At 42.7% G+C, this 16,349-nt stretch overlaps 1 protein-coding gene across 1 annotated transcript in view; it reads right to left on the bottom strand.

The window, feature by feature from the left end:
• Positions 1-16,349, bottom strand: part of HS6ST1 (heparan sulfate 6-O-sulfotransferase 1) — a 194,403-nt gene that overhangs the window by 173,000 nt on the left and 5,054 nt on the right. The gene's annotated exons all lie outside the window — the stretch shown is intronic.

Below are 16,349 nucleotides of genomic sequence, written 5' to 3'. Positions count from 1 at the left end.
AAAGCCAGCAATCAATGGTAAAACCAGTGAAGTCTCATTTAAAAAAAAAAAACAACCCAAAACATTTTGGTTGCATATTCTATACAAAAGAGATAATGCACTTAGTTTTCTTTTTATGACAAAGAGATGAAAATATATTTCCTGCACATTTACAGCACACTTGCACTGATAACTGAGTAGCATGAAATTCTTGTTGGGCACAGCTTCCAAAGACAATCAAGTAAGTGGGCGGCAGCTGTGCCACTCTGTTTGGCACAAGGCAGTCAAGTTCCTTATTGCCTCTTAAAGACGGCAGATAGGAAAAGGGATTAATACAGGAGGCTGGGCGCCATGGAATTTCAAGGGGCGCACAATGAACGCAAGAGCAGAGCCAGAGCATGCTAGAGAAAGAATGGCCCTGCCCTCTGCTTATCTACACTGGAATGCCTTCAGCAGACACAGAAATAGAGGAGGGGGAAGCAGACAAAACAAACGGAGTGCAGGCCACCATGAAGCTACTGAGTGCACAATGGCCCTGATGTGTTGTTGTTGTTTAGTCGTGTCCGACTCTTCATGACCCCATGGACCAGAGCACGCCAGGCACTCCTGTCTTCCACTGCCTCCCGCAGCTTGGTCAAACTCATATTTGTAGCTTCGAGAACACTATCCAACCATCTCGTCCTCTGTCGTCCCCTTCTCCTTGTGCCCTCCATCTTTCACAACATCAGGGTCTTTTCCAGGGAGTCTTCTCATGAGGTGGCCAAAGTATTGGAGCCTCAGCTTCAGGATCTGTCCTTCCAGTGAACACTCAGGGCTGATTTCCTTAAGAATGGATAGGTTTGATCTTCTTGCAGTCCATGGGACTCTCAAGAGTCTCCTCCAGCACCATAATTCAAAAGCATCAATTCTTCGGTGATCAGCCTTCTTTATGGACCAGCTCTCACTTCCATACATCACTACTGGGAAAACCATAGCTGGGAAAACCGTGGCCCTGATAGCCCATCTCTAATCATTACATTTGAATTCTGCACTTCTGACAAATTTGTGGGTTTTACGGAGTTGCTCCGAATCTGTACATGCAGAGGCTCTTGGAGAGTTGCCCACCACCAAGTAAAGCAGTCAATTTGGGAGATGCTAAGCATTGTATGCCATAGATGCAATGCCCCAACGGGCACATCAGAGCAAGACTGGTAGCCATTTTGGTAAATGTGGAATTATATTAAAGTTTGCAATAAGGCAGAGGTGGCTATCTCTTTGGGGTTTTGTCGGTTTTCGGCTGAAGGACCATGTTGAGGGTTGGCATGCCAACCTGGGCCCATTTCACAAGCAGATGCACACTCACACATGCATGCATTCTGCAGAGGGGATGGACACAGACAAGTGGTGGGAAAATGCACATCCATAGTGAGGCGGGAAACAGACAAGCAAACAGACACACACACACAGAGAGAGAGAGAGAGAGAGAGAGAGAGAGAGAGAGAGAGAGAGGGGTGGGTGGGAACTTCTCTAGGGCAGCACCAGTGTAGGAGGGTCTCCTCCTGCCCCAGTACTACCCTGGAGGGACAATAATGCAATGTTTGTTTCCCATAGCAGCAGTGAGGTAGCACTGTCTCCTCCTACACCAGCACAGCTCTGAGGTGAAAGAAGGCCATGCTTCTTCCTGTTTCCTAAGCCTCTCTAAAACCTTGACAAATGCAGCCAAATTTGGGCAGTGTGGATTGCAGGTCACCAAAAGTCACTTGGGGGCTGGATATGGCCTGGATCAGCTGCCCAGGAATTAAGATAACATTACACTAAGTATTTAGGACTTCCTGTTTGGAAACAAACATTTAGATTCAGCTTAAGTGTCCTTGTAAGCAGAAAAGCCAGACACATATGCAGCTGCTGGGTTTGGTTTGTTTGTGTGCATTTCTGAGGCACAGTGACTATGGTAAATATGGCTTCTCAATTCAGCCAAGCTATTATTATTATTATTTGAATTCATATACGTACTGCCCTGTACACAGAGGTCTCAGGGCGGTTTGCAAACCTGCTTCACACACCAGTTTCTGGATTTCTGGCTGATCGCAAATCATGGTCCATCCATTTAGACATCTGCCAAATTCTAAGTCAAGCATTCTCAACTATGTTTTGGCATGAAGTCTGAATTGAGATACTCACAGGAAAACTGTAGCATCTGCCAACTGCTGTTCACTTTACTACTGCTCCATCAGCACCTCCCATCCCCAAGACACACTGTGCATAGGAGAAAAAGAAATCTTTACTTTTGGTAAACCTACTAAACTGCTCTCAGGATTTGACGGATGCTGGAAAACATAGGACACTCTTAGAAAAGGGCATGTGGAAGGGAACAAAGATAGAATGCAGGGGCCACACACCATACTGAACTATGGCCTAAGTGCTCAGAACTCCCTAAAGTAAAGTTAGTAAGCTATGAGAAAGAAAATAAATGCTCGAGCTGTTTTGTTATACTCATAAATATTTATAGTTTGCAATAATGCTGCACAATAAGAGACCTGGTGTAACATATTTACAGTACTTGACCTCACAAATAAAACATTTTCTCCATTTTTGTCCTGTTGCATAGGAAAGCAGGTGTTAATTCTATTCAGTTGCAAAAGATAAGTGTAGAGTTCATTATGTTTTTATTCAATTCAGATTTCATTTTCAATCAAGTCTTTTAACTGACTTAATATAAAATGCCACTTCATTTTTAAAAAATATATTTTAAAATCAATTTTATCCACCCTGCATTCTTCATAATTACAACTCTCTCTCTCTCTCTCTCTCTCTCTCTCTCTGTGTGTGTGTGTGTGTGTGTGTGTGTGTGTGAAAGAGAGAGGGAGAGAGCGGGAGAGAAACAACATCTTCTGGAGTAGTCATGAAAAGTATCACTTGGTTTTTGGAAAGGGTTTTGTACTGGAACAACAAAATGTGACAGGAGTGGGAAGGGAGGTGAGAATCCTTTATTTTATTCCCTGACCTCAATGTACAATCCAGGTTTCAAAACTGAGACACTTCATCAGCTGGAACAGAGGGACCGGACATAACAAGCCCCACCACTGTGAGTTCTCCATCGGAGGGTCAACAACTAGGACCAGACCTAAAGGCTTTGTGTGTTTTCTTTTTTCAAGAGTACAGTATATAAAATGCAAACAGTTAGCTACAGATGGGTTACTCTGCAAAGATACTGAAACCAAATCCCCCCTCTTTTTTGTGTGTGTGAGTGCTGCAAATCCTACAGTAGGGTTAGTTAGCTTTGCTGGCTGAATGCCAACCAACCAAATTCCATCTTCTCTGCCTGTCCGACTGTATTTATAAGACTTGGGCCTGTGTCTGCAGTTTTTGATTTTGTTAGTGTGAACAACTGGAGGGGGGGGCAGGGGCAAAAAAACAATCTTGCTCTGGAAATCGGTAGTGCTTTGAACAGCATATGAAATGGGTACCTGGTCTGGTTACAAACCCAGTTCTTAAGAATAGTAACAGGAAGCAACTTGCATTCAAAATACTACCAGAGCGTTCAGCTTCTCTCTCTCCCAAGAAACCAATCAGCAGATTGGCTTCGAGGGAAATAAAAATTCTGTCCCAACCAAAATCTATCTTATCCACAGTAAGAGGTTATTTTTGTATTTTAAATGATCAACAGGAAGAGAGAGATGTAATTGAAAACAAGCCTGAACCAAGCCAATCCTTGCACTGGTGTTTCTCAAGAAAATCTCTGTGCTGTTGCTGTAAGGAAGTGGCCCATTTCTGTTTGAGATGTGCTAATACTAATGATCCCGTGGGTGCTTTCCCAAATCACAAAACTGGCAAAATGCAATTGCACAGATGCCCTGGGCTCATCAAGAGGCAACTGCTGTCATGCATCACAAAATCTGCCTGGCTTGCAATGAGTTTGCAAAATGTATTTTAAAAAAAACAAACCCCACCCCGTACGCTCTGTTCCTCTCTAAAACCCAAAGGTTATAGAAGTGCAATGCAGCCAGTTTCTTTTGAGTAAGACAAAGCCAAGATGGACAACTCTCTCACAACAGAGTGCCAGGGGAATCTAGAACTGTGTTAAGTTTTATGTCAAACAAGCAGAGAGAGAACGAGACTCCCAACACTTATGGAGTTTTTTTGGGGGGGGGAGTACCTCCTCGCTTTGGTTCTCCCAACCACAGTGGTGTTTCAGTGGGGAAAGACTTCAGAAGGATGTGTCCCTTGCCTTCTTGTTAAGGCAGTCATGGCTTCAATATGCAAACAAAAGCTATTTAAACTGCAGTGGCATCGATCCCATCACCCTTAAGGTTAGCTTTTTAAGTTGGAAGGGACCCTGGGGGCCATCTAGTGCAACCCCCTGCAATGCAGGAATCTCAACTGGTACAGGATCCCACCCCTCTCCAGGAAACACACATTTTAAATAAAAATTTATCAGTCAAATTTGATTAATTCTCTTCCTTTCTGCCGAAAGAGACTCGTTAAAAAAATGCTGAGAAAAAAAATATTTGCCAGATCTGACACATACATGGCTCATAGAATGTAACCTTAGGACAGCAAACACTGTTTTGCACTTCCCCATACCAGAGCTTCAGACAGGGAGAAGATGGTTGAGCTAGAGACACTTTTGCCCCAAGCTGATTCCAGAAAACTGAAGAGACAGGAACTGCAGCTTTCTCTGCCTTTATACCACACCCTCTGATTTCCTTAATGCACTGTCTACAAAAGAGGAAGACTTCAGACCTTGGTTGGTAAGATGCATCCTCCAGGACCTTCTGAACAGACTAGCACTAGAGGACCGTGCATAGCATCCTTGCTCATTCTTTACATGGACAAAGAACCCCTTTAACATCAAATATTGCTTAGACCAGCTCAACATTCTTGTGGACTTCTGTAGAAAATGACGCACGTTCTCATAGCGTTATATGCAAGCAAACCAGTACTGATGTGGTTTGTGCAATAGTCTTCATTTATTATTAGGCTTTTATTTTTCCTCTCTTTCCGCTTATAATCTACTTAAACGTGACTAATGGCCAACGCCAAAACTACAGAGCCAGGAAGTACAGTATTTTATACACAAATTCAGGATGCAAATTAAAACAAAGGCCTTGTTGTTAAGACTTCCTTTGAACTCCATATAGAAGTTCATTCTCTGTAGTTCTTTTTAAACCACACCTCCAAGTCCTTGTGGGAAAGCACTGGGTGGGTTTACTCCTATTTTTTCTCAGCAAAGATAAAAGCAGAAGAGACAAAAATCTAAATTAATGAGTTGTGTTCCAAGGACAACCACTGCAAGACAAATTACTTGGTGGTGTTGGGTATTTTTTTGAGGGGGGAGACGCAAGAAGTCAGGGAAACTTTGAAATGGAGGTTGAAAGATTAATGCTGGGAGTGTTAAAAGTTGCTAACCATCTGCAAGGCACTTCTCAACTCACATTGCCTCTCCGATCAAATAAGCAGATTCCCATCTACAAAACTCATCTGGAACATGGATGGCTGTGGGGTTCAGCAAATTCCTAGGGAGGGAGAATAAATCCAAGGGATGAGCAGGAAAAGTCTAAACCATGTCTCACAAGCAGCTCTGGCATTCTGTGATTTGCTGAACTCTATGGGTTGTACCCAACTAGAGTAAGCCCATGGATTTTAAGTCCATTATTTCAGTGGGTCAACTTTGAGTATGACTTGCTTGAAAGGAACGATTACCAATTTCTGCAATGTACTTACAGAAAGCAGCAAAATCAAGTCAGTTAGCAACACATTTCCAAAGAGAATCATGGGGGCAAGGAAAGGACTCACCGTGCCCCCCTCTCTTCCACAATCCCCACCCAACCTGTGCTCAGTTAGGAACAAGAGAACTGTCAATTTCAACAGCACAAAGAGTTTCATAGAGTCAAAGTGTGCCACTGTGCACATCTGAGGAAATTGCAGGTGACAGCTGGATAAGACTCTTTCACAAGATTCTGTCAATTCTCTGTCTTCCCAGCAGAGTGGGAGGTACTAGGACAACCCAGAGTTCTGTTGAATGTCTGCCTCTATGGTACTCAACATCTGGCTTGAATCCAGGCTTGCTCCAGCCCTCCTCTCCCATTCCTGAAATCTAGAGATTAAGGGGGAAACTAAGCAGCTTCTTAACAGTTCCTCCGCATGTTTACTTGGCAGTAGATCCCACTGTTTCTTGTGGGACTTATTCCCAGGGAAGTTTGCATAGGATTAAAGTCTCACAATGCAATCATGCAACCCTATGCACATGACCGGGGCTTCTAAATTAGTGTTTATAGGATTATAGCCTCAGTAAATTAGGTAGGGGGCATAAGAGTATAGATATTGGGCTGAAGCTATTGGTTGTACTATTAAAGTATTTGTATCATTTTGGGGCTAATGCATTATATCTGATTTGATGCTTTTTTTGTATTCCAATTTTTGTTAATGAAGTATAGTTGGTCCCCTTGAGGACTAAGTTAACAGACAACTAATAAATGTAAACAATAATTAAGAATAAATATTGTGTTCCATTAGAATCAGAGACGTGGAGGATACAAAGACCACCTAGTCCCACCACAATACAGAAGAACCTCTTATTTTATTGAAATACCTCTATTGTAGGGATTTATTAGATCCCACCTTTTGTCCCATGAACACAATGTCTTTCCCACCCCTCCTTTCCTCCCACAACCCCCTGGAAAGCTACTCCTAGAAAATGGGCAACCTTTGTAATTAATTGGCATGTGGAGGGCTATAGCTGGAGGGGGAGTTGTCAACTTAAGGTCCAAGCCGTAACATTTTATGAATGTTGTATTATATTTACCAGTTGTGTTGTGGCTTTTCATGATTACTGGATTCTTTCCAGTAAGCTATTGTTAGCAGCTTTGCGATTCCTCTTGGGAGGTAGAAAACAATACAAACACTGAAATTACATCAAATGATTTGTGCTGCATGAGCCAGAGAGAGCCTTGATAGGTCAGATACAGATCAGTGCTGCCTACCTCTTGTTTAGTTTATTGGGTTTGAAACTGGTCCATCATGCAGTGATATGGACTGCGAGATTGCTCACAGTCTTTGGCAGAGACAGAAAGTGCACATCCTCATATTGCTTAGCCTCCTTTCTCCCATGCTGCTGCATGCATTGTGCTGCTTTTATCTAATTTCAGGTGCCGGCCCTCGTGAGGCCCAGCGCGTGTTGCAGATCTGCCAAATATCCATCATCTGTGTATCACCACAAAAGCAAAACCAAGTCAGATTGGTAATGTAATACTTGCACGCAAGAACTTACCTGACTTGCTTATTATTGTCCTTCACCTTTAGAACGAGGAAACCCACTCTCATTGGCTACAAAATCCATACTCGCCGAACAGTCAATGTCAGAGTGCAAATAATGTGCAAGCAATTCCATGAGTCGGCCATTTAGTTGGAAAGAGAGCTTTTCGCAGGCTACCCCCCAAAATTCCAGAAGTTTCTGGAAGTGGGCACGCTATAGCTTTTGGCAAGGGGCACGGAACATGTTTTCTTTGAGACAGTTATTCATTTCAGCAGACAGCTACAGCATTAGACAGGATAAAAGCCATTTATTCTTTCTTCTTGCACAGCAACACAACTTGTATATGCCACTTTACTTTGGCAAAGCCTCTTTAAAGGAAGCTTTAAAAGTCCAGCGAGTGGAGGGGGAAAGCAGAAAACTAATCCTGTCTTTTCTGATTTCAAGTGTGTTAACAGGAGGAACTGTTGACTGATTATGATTGTACTTTAATGCTTCTACTCCTAGTCTGTCCAGTGTCTCCATTAGGAAAAGCAGAAGACAGTTAAGAATGGACGAGTCAGCAATCTACTGCAATTTGTCTCAGCAATGCAACATTGATCTCCCTCCCACCCTCTTACCCCAATACTGTCAATGCTGTCATTGATATCCTAACAGTAATCATTGCTGAAAGGAAAAATGGACCATAGACAAGAGCCACCCCCTCAACCATACTTTATTTACAAGGTTTGGTTGGAGCAGGAAAGTTGTTGATGGTAGATGGCTGAGATCAAAAGCACTTAGAGATGAAAATAAAATACAAGATGCATGCAAATCTCACTCAGGGGTTCCATCTGCGTGGGACCATTTCCCATTGAAGATGATATTCATTGAAGCAGACACTAAAGAACAGCCACAAAAACTCATTCTATAGCAATATCTTAAGACTGGGGTCACCAATCTTTTTGGATCAGGGGACACATTTGCAAATGGCACCAAACACACACATACAGAATTCAAGTTGACAGCACAACCTATTGTACTGGCTACAACAGAATGCTTTTTTCAGGCCTAATTTCAGCTGTGGGGGCAGAGACCCTGTGGAAAATCCCTTGGTGGGCACATAGGCACCATGTTGGCAATCTCTACTTTAAGACAATCAAATCTAATTTGCATTGATCATTGATTTCAGGCTGCAGAGTGAGATTCCACAGTGGCATTTATGATCCTGGGAAGCAGGGAGAATTCAAAACTTTCTAGTGCTGAGTAAAACACCAAAAATTATATAGCTCTTGAGAAGGTTCTCAAAGTGTTTGACTCCATTCTATCTCTCAGAACGGCCAGTACCTAAATGGGAGATCATTTCTGGAGCTTCATTTATGCGTGTCTGACCAGAGCAGGAGGAAATGGGGACACGCCATGCATTTATCTGAAGAGCATTTTAGTGACCATGCTGAAGCTCACATTACTTCCATCATCAGTTAACATACGTACATGGGCTGTTTGCTAAATGCAAGCACTTTTTCTAAAAAGAGAATATCAATATCTCTTGGTGTTTGCACTGTTAAAAGCTTGCAGAAAAAGAAAGAGAGGTTTTTAAACTCTCAGAATGCACTAAAGAAAATGCTGGTGATGTAATCCATGGCAAAGCATCACCAAGAATCACTGGTTCATAAGGTAGAGAAGAGTTATGCAACATGCTGTGGTGTTAGCATAAAAATCACTAATTGCAAATCACCGTTTTCTTCTTAAAGATGACAGGCAATTGCAAAGAATTGCTTTTTAAAAAGAGGTTCTCAGCTGTTAAAATGAACTTAGGATTAACTCAAGGTAAAACAGAGCTGAGCTGGGTAAATTTAGGCGTATTTTAGATACCTGTGTAAAGTCAACAATTCTGGCAGAAATGAAGTGGCTGTGATTAAAAGGAATTTAAGACAAAGAAACTGCCAAATGAAGTGGGGGCAGGGAACCACCACAGACAGGGCCTTTTCAGTAGTGGCATCCCAATTCCTATATTCACAGGAACCTAGTAATCTGCCTTATACTGAGTTAGAGCATTGATCTATCTAGCTCAGAACTGTTTACACTGACTGGCAAGCAGCTCTTCAGAATTCCTGGCACGAGTCTTTCCCAGCTATAGCTGCAGATGCCAGGGACTGAACCGGGTACCTTCTACATGCAAAGCTGATGATCTACCACCAAGTTATAGCCCTAGAGAGGTTTATCTAAGACAGTCTTCTCAGTGCCAGGTGCAGACCTTTTTATTTAATCTTTAAAGCTTTATTTTTAAATTTGGGTTTGTGGTGCTTTCTGTTTCTCTGCCTGGATTTATGTTGCACCTGAGTTTAAGTTTTATTTTGTATTTAAACTGTTTCTGTACTTATTTCCTGCAAGCTGCCCAAGGAACTTTCTGTTATTGGGTGGAATAAGAATACCATGAATAAAGAATAAAATAAAGTGATCTTATATGTGGCTAGACATTAAGTCTCCCATCCATTCTCACCTGCCGGCTCTGGATTTTGAGAACACCCTGCAGGGTTCGTCTTCAAAAGTTGCTTGTCTCCTCCACCCACCTTCCGAAGCCTCACTGCATTATTGCTTCTGATCATAATTCCTTTAAGGGTACCAGCAAGCACTTTGTAATGCTCCATGGTCCCAGAGGAAACAGTTACCGAGCAGAAGCTCTAAAGAATATGCTCTGAGATACTTGGTTGTGAAAAGCAAAGCACCTTTCAATTAAGAACAAGACGAGAAGAGCCCCACAACCATTTCTAGGGAAAAGGAACATCTCATGTAGTTAAGCCTTATAAAAAAAATCCTCTACGGAAAAGGGATTTGAACATTGCTTTGATTATGATCTAAAGGAGAAGGTTTCCAAAAGACAAATGTGACACACATTTTTCAAGTAGGCCCCCAAGAGGCAGTAAGAATACATTTGTATAGCGCTTTCAAGCATTTCAAAGTGTTTCACCTGCATCATCTAGCTGTTATCCTTACAGAGACCATGCAATTAAAGTCTGCATTATTATTATTCACCAGATGGGGGGACTGAGGCTGAGACACAACATCTTTCCTAAGGCCGCTTGGTAAGTTCATGGCAGTTCTGAGATCTAGACTGGTGAATTCTCGATTCATAACACAGGGCAGATTCACACCATACATATGGAGCACATGTCTTCTCCCAGGAAATCCAGTTTGTTGAGGATGCTGGGAATTGTAGCTCTGTGAGAAGGAAATTACAGATCCCAAGATAATGTGAGGAGTCACTTGCTTGAAATGTATGCTGTGAATCTGCCCTCAGTCTCTAAGACACTACTGTACACCAGTTAAAAGAAAAAATTCTAATTCCTGCAACAGAAAGATAAAAAAACAACTTATTACAGTTGCTGATTTGATTTTTGGGTGTGAAAGGATATTTTATTATTTTGTAACTGATTATTTGCTGATTAACATTTTAGTGTTAGCACACATAATTTTAAAATTGAAAATACATGATAATAAAATGATATCTCTGATGTGTATTTTCTTATATTTTTCCAGTCGTAGTTTCTTTGAAGTTTCTTCAGTCGGAGAGAGCAACAAATAAATTGAATTAAATAACTTGAATTACAATGCTGTTTGCTTTACAAATGATTTTCCTATAGGAAATTGGATGTTATTGCTAATGGAGGGAGCAATAAAACAAGAAAAAAATAATAGCAACAATGTCTACTCTGCTTACAAACATGAATAGCTATAGTGTAAGCAAGTTAAGGCCGGTTTCACAAGTGATGGGGAAAATCAGGGACAGTGCAGTCCTATACATGTTTACTCAGAAGTAAAGTATCCGGACAAGAAATTAAAAGAAGCAAGCAAAGAAGTCCACAAAGAAGAGAACTGCTGTGCTCAATTGTCTTCTGAAGCAGCAGAAACCCAGAAAATCATCCCACCTCCTATAAGTTAAAACCCATAGAAATTTATACCAAGTAGCATACAGATATTACACACACACACACACACACACTTCTTACATTAAAAAAAATCATCACACCTTTTCCTGCAGCAGATCAAGGCAGCATGCAATAACTTCCCTAATGATGGGGAATGAGCTAAGCTAGGAGACAGGTCCAGGGGCACCTAGGGAGCTCCATGGCTGAACAAAAATTCAAGCCCAGGCCTCTATAGGGATGGGGAGGCTTGATCTGGCCACCCGCCTGACATCACAATGACATCACATGACCATCTTTGCCCACAGGGATCTTGCAGGGTCCCTTTCAAAGTGCTATCTTGTGGGGCGCTTTGCAGAGGGCGCCTGCAAACTCCCTTTTGCCTGTGCCAGGTTTTTACCAGCTGAACACCTGACGGCATATATGGCATCAGGTATAGGAGAGGTGGGCATGGCTTGGTTGAAATGGGCTCACAGTTCAAGGGGGGTGTATAGCAGGCTCATGGGCTAGAATTTCCCACCCCTGCTATTCACTATATGCTACACAACATTAAACATTAAAGCTCTCCTGGGAAGGGAGCGCCGTAAAAAGCACTTTTGATGGCAGCACTCCAAATGGTGAGCATAATGTTTGGAAAGTGGCCTGCCGTACGAACACCAAGCTCCAAAGAAGTATTGGGATCAGCTCTGCGTATTCGTGAAATTGTTGGTGCCAGTATGGACTCTCCGTTCAAAAAGCAACATTCACACAGAGAGCTGTTTTCAAGCCCTTCTTCTGAGGAGTCTTTGTCTCTCTGGAGGAGGTTGAACCTTTGAATCAGCCCTAGACTTGACCATTCCTCCATAGGAAAACAACTCTAATCATGTAAGCTCCTGATATACCGTAATTCCATCCTTGCAAAGGATTTTAACTTTTGTTTATAGGAAGTGCCCTTAAGAGCTCTTAGAGAACATTGGAGAGATAACTCTTAACAGTGCAAGCAAACAGTGCATATTTACGCAGAATTCAGCCCCCTTGTTTTCAGTGGGGCTTACTGGGAGGTTCATGTATGCAGACGGCAGCCTAAGCTGGTGTATATATTAGGAGTTTACATACTGTGCTATTCTAAAAGCTTTCTCAGGAACCCACCTAAATACTTCATTTAATGAAGAACTGGCAAGCCATCTATGCAGTCACTGCCTAAGAGCAAAGTACAGGTAGTGACCAATTTACGTGGGCATTACGTTCCGGCTTGCCAGGACATCCCAAAAATTGTTGGGGTTATTTTTTAACAAAAATGCCAAAAAAAGTATTTTTTTTATTTACTTGCCTAAGATCTGGACGTATGGCAGCCCTAATATAATTGCAACACACATTCACAAAGCTTGCAAACACACCGTTCCGCCCCACTGCTTTTTATGATGTTATCAGGTCACTTCAGGGTTAGGTGTGAAGTGCGCAGTTGTGTTCACGCACATATCGGATGCACCTAGAACAATTGCTGCCTGTAGGGGTGATAATCCCAAAGGGCTGTCCAGGTCACCTGTACCTCAATCTTAAGTAAAGTAAAGTAAAGGGACCCCTGACCATTAGGTCCAGTGGCCGACTCTGGGGTTGCAGTGCTCATCTTGCTTTATTGGCCAAGGGAGCCGGCATACAGCTTCCAGGTCATGTGGCCAGCATGACTAAGCCGCTTCTGGCGAACCAGAGCAGTGCACGGAAACGCCGTTTACCTTCCCGCCGGAGCGGTACCTATTTATCTACTTGCACTTTGACGTGCTTTCGAACTGCTAGGTTGGCAGAAGCAGGGACCCAGCAATGGGAGCTCACCCCATCATGGGGATTCAAACCGCCAACCTTCTGATTGGCAAGCCCTAGGCTCTGTGGTTTAACCCACAGCGCCATCAAGATAGGGTTGGCTAAAATGAACTCCTTGCCTCAGACGGCAGGTTGGAAGGGGCTTGTCAGTCGTGGTGGCCGTGGCATTTCGCCGGCTGGTGAAACGGCAGCAGGCAATTCTGTGGGTGGATAGAGGCAGCAGCAGATGGGTTGAAGGGGCACTGGGAAAGATCTGTCTTTGGCGGAATCTCTGGAGGACTATTGCCAGGCATTAAACCATACTGAGCTAGATGGGACAATGGTGTTCCTCAGCATACAGCAGAAATGATATGGTACAATGTGGTATGATATACTTAAATTAAACTTATTAGTTGCTTGTTACCTAAAAGGTATCCAAGCGACTTACATTTAAAAGCATAAATGTAAGAACATTATACCCTAGGAAAAATCATTTGTATAACATACCAACCCCCCAACTCCCCACCCCATAACAGCCATAGTAAGCTTTAGCAGTGCACTGAATCAGCTTGGTCCATCAAAGACCTGGGGGAAATGTGAAGTCTTTACCTGGTGCCAAAAATAAGTCAGTGAAGGTGCCAGGTGGAGCTGAATGGGGAGAGCATTCCAGAGAACAGAGAATACATGTTTGTAGGAGTAGCTGGATATTATATCAAGGGATGTGAGTAGTGCGGTGGTCTAGACTCTAAACCACTGAGCCTCTTGGATTTGCCAATCGGAAGGTCGGCGGTTTGAATCTGCACAACAGGGTGAGCTCCTGTTGCTCTGTCCCAGCTTCTGCCAACCTAGCAGTTCACAAGCACACCAGAGCAAGTAGATAAATAGGTACCGCTGCGGTGGGAAGTAAACAGCATTTCTGTGAGCTCTGGCACTTGTCACGGTCCTCCGTGTGCCAGTAGTGGTTTAGTCATGCTGGCCACATGACCCATAAAGCTGTCTGTGGACAAACGCCGGCTCCCTCGGCCTGAAGCGAGATGAGCGCAGCACCCCATAGTCGCCTTTGACTGAATTGTCCAGGGGTCCTTTACCTTTACCTTTTACCTATATCAAGGCCATGGACCACCTCCAAATGCCCTCCGGGTGACCTCTAGCACCAAAGAATCTGAACAAGTCAGGGAGATATTTCTCTGCTCTGCCATTGTGAAGCATAGGACGGGCCTTTTACACCCAAATTCAAATGTATTTATGCGAAACATTTCAAGTCAGTCTGCCTCTTGGCATGATGCCACTGGCATTTCCAAATGGGCACACAATGGATATGCCGAATCTACAGCGAGGGAGGAAGAAATGGTACCAAGCTGTTAAAGTCCACAACACGCAAACAAAAGCCACCACATTATTAGGGCCCTGTTGTTTCTTTTAAAGCTTAAAAAGCTAAAAATAGCTTGCCAGAGATGTTAGAGAAGTCATCTCATTGATCTATTAAATGAAATTTAAGCCAAAATAGAGAGAGAAAAAGAAGGGAAAAGGCACAGAGAGATCTATTTTCCCCCAGATCCTTGAGAGCAGGTTCTCTGAATTTAAGAAACAATCAAACAGGCCACTTGATAGCAGAGGGGTTTTTTATCATTATTATTTTAGATTGTGGTCACAGGAGGGGTGTTCCTAACAGTTTTGCAAGCAGTGACAAAGTCAAATGAAAAGCTCAGCAGGTAAGAGTTCAGTGACACGCTCACATGAATGTGCACACAAAACAGAGATTAAGTAAGCCTCCAAATGAAGCTCATATTTAAAAAAAGAAGTCAATTTGGGGAAGAAGAAGGAGGCAGAGAAATAGAGGGTGTGGGAGGAAAGATATAGAAAGAAATATGAAAAAGAAAGAGATAGTTCCGTGTGCAGTAGCAACTGCAGAAGGCCTTCCACACCAACATGATGCTTGTATTAAAGAGGTTAAAGAGGCTGCAAGCTTCAAAACCAAAATATACACCAGGTTGCTGTTTGTCTCCATCTCCTCCTATGCCATGAGTAACTTGTTTGGGAGGCGGAGTTTTCAGAGTAGGAAAGGGCTTACACACTCTTATCATTATTATTATTATTATTATTATTATTATTATTATTAGGGAAAGCCCCCCCCTTTGTACAGGGCTTCCACTGTTTGGGCTTGTATGGTGGCTGCTGTCCAAAGAATCCTGAAAACCTCACAGAGCGACAATTCCCAGCAGCCTTAACAAACCATAGTTCCCAGGAGTCTTTGGGGGAAGTCATGTGCTTTAAGCCTGTGGTGCATACACCGCCTATGTCATGAAAGGGCTTCTTCCACAGCGTGACGGGTTTATGCACACGTGAATCATTTTTGCTCTGTTGTTCCTCAGGAAAAGGGATCACAAGCCAAACGAACATCAAATAATCCCCCCCCCCAAAAAAAACCATGATGAGAACTGGAAAACAATGAAGAGGTGTGGGCTCTTAACCAAAATCTGTAAGATATTGTAACAACTTTATAACTGTCTAACAGCAATATTTCCACAATTCATCAGGCCTCCCTGCAAAACACAACAATGCATTTGAACGCACAGAACTAGCTTTAGCATGATGTCGTCAGAGGAAATGAAGGAAGCAATTTAAGTATCTTTTGAAGAAAGAAAGAAAGAAAGAAAGAAAGAAAGAAAGAACGCCCTGGTGTCACTGGTGGAGCAGGAAAGCAACAAGAGCCATTGCATTCCGTACATGTACTGTACCAGGCTACAGATTGTAGTGGAAGAATGCACTTAGCAGTGCTGAAATGGCACAGCTTACAAGGTTAACAATCTTTTAGCTGATGATTTGTATGTATTTATGAGCACTGCTGAACGACCTTCAAGAATGCCTGTAAGAGACCCTGGCAGGGTGCATTAGAGAAACTCAGGCACCTTTTCTTGTTTTTTCTTAAAAAGCTCTAAACAAACAAACAGCTTTCCTACACTTACAGCTCTGATGCAACAACTGGAAAGAGAACATCAACAAGCAGAAAATTACAGAATGGAAGTGACTATATCAATTCAGATTGGTAATCCTAACAGGTGCATTTGAGAAAAAAGTTGTTTAGGCTGCAATCCTATACCCCTGTTAAGATGGGAGTAGAAGCTTCTGAACTAAATGAGACTTACTTCTGAGTAGACATGTACAGGCCTGGGCTATTAAGCAACTGACAGCCTGATCCTATGCATATTTTCAAAAAGCTGAGCACTATTGCATGGAGCTTCCTTCCTGATATACATACTTGGAATCGCAGACAAAATTCGTCCAAGTGAAATGGATCTGAAATAACGGCTCTTCTGTCGGCTGCTGTTTTCAAATAAAAAATGTTGGAGCCCAATTTCGACAGGGTGAGCTCTGTGAATCTCAGGACCTTGCACATACTTGAGCCAAGAAAGCGAGTCCAACAAAAGGTATCACCCAACGCATTTCTCTGCTCTCAG

This window comes from Podarcis liolepis (genome assembly GCF_965112155.1).
Source record: "Podarcis liolepis genome assembly, chromosome: 5".
Classification (NCBI taxonomy): domain Eukaryota; kingdom Metazoa; phylum Chordata; class Lepidosauria; order Squamata; family Lacertidae; genus Podarcis; species Podarcis liolepis.
Note: the sequence above shows the minus strand (reverse complement) of the source record. Positions and strands in the feature narration are given on the sequence as shown.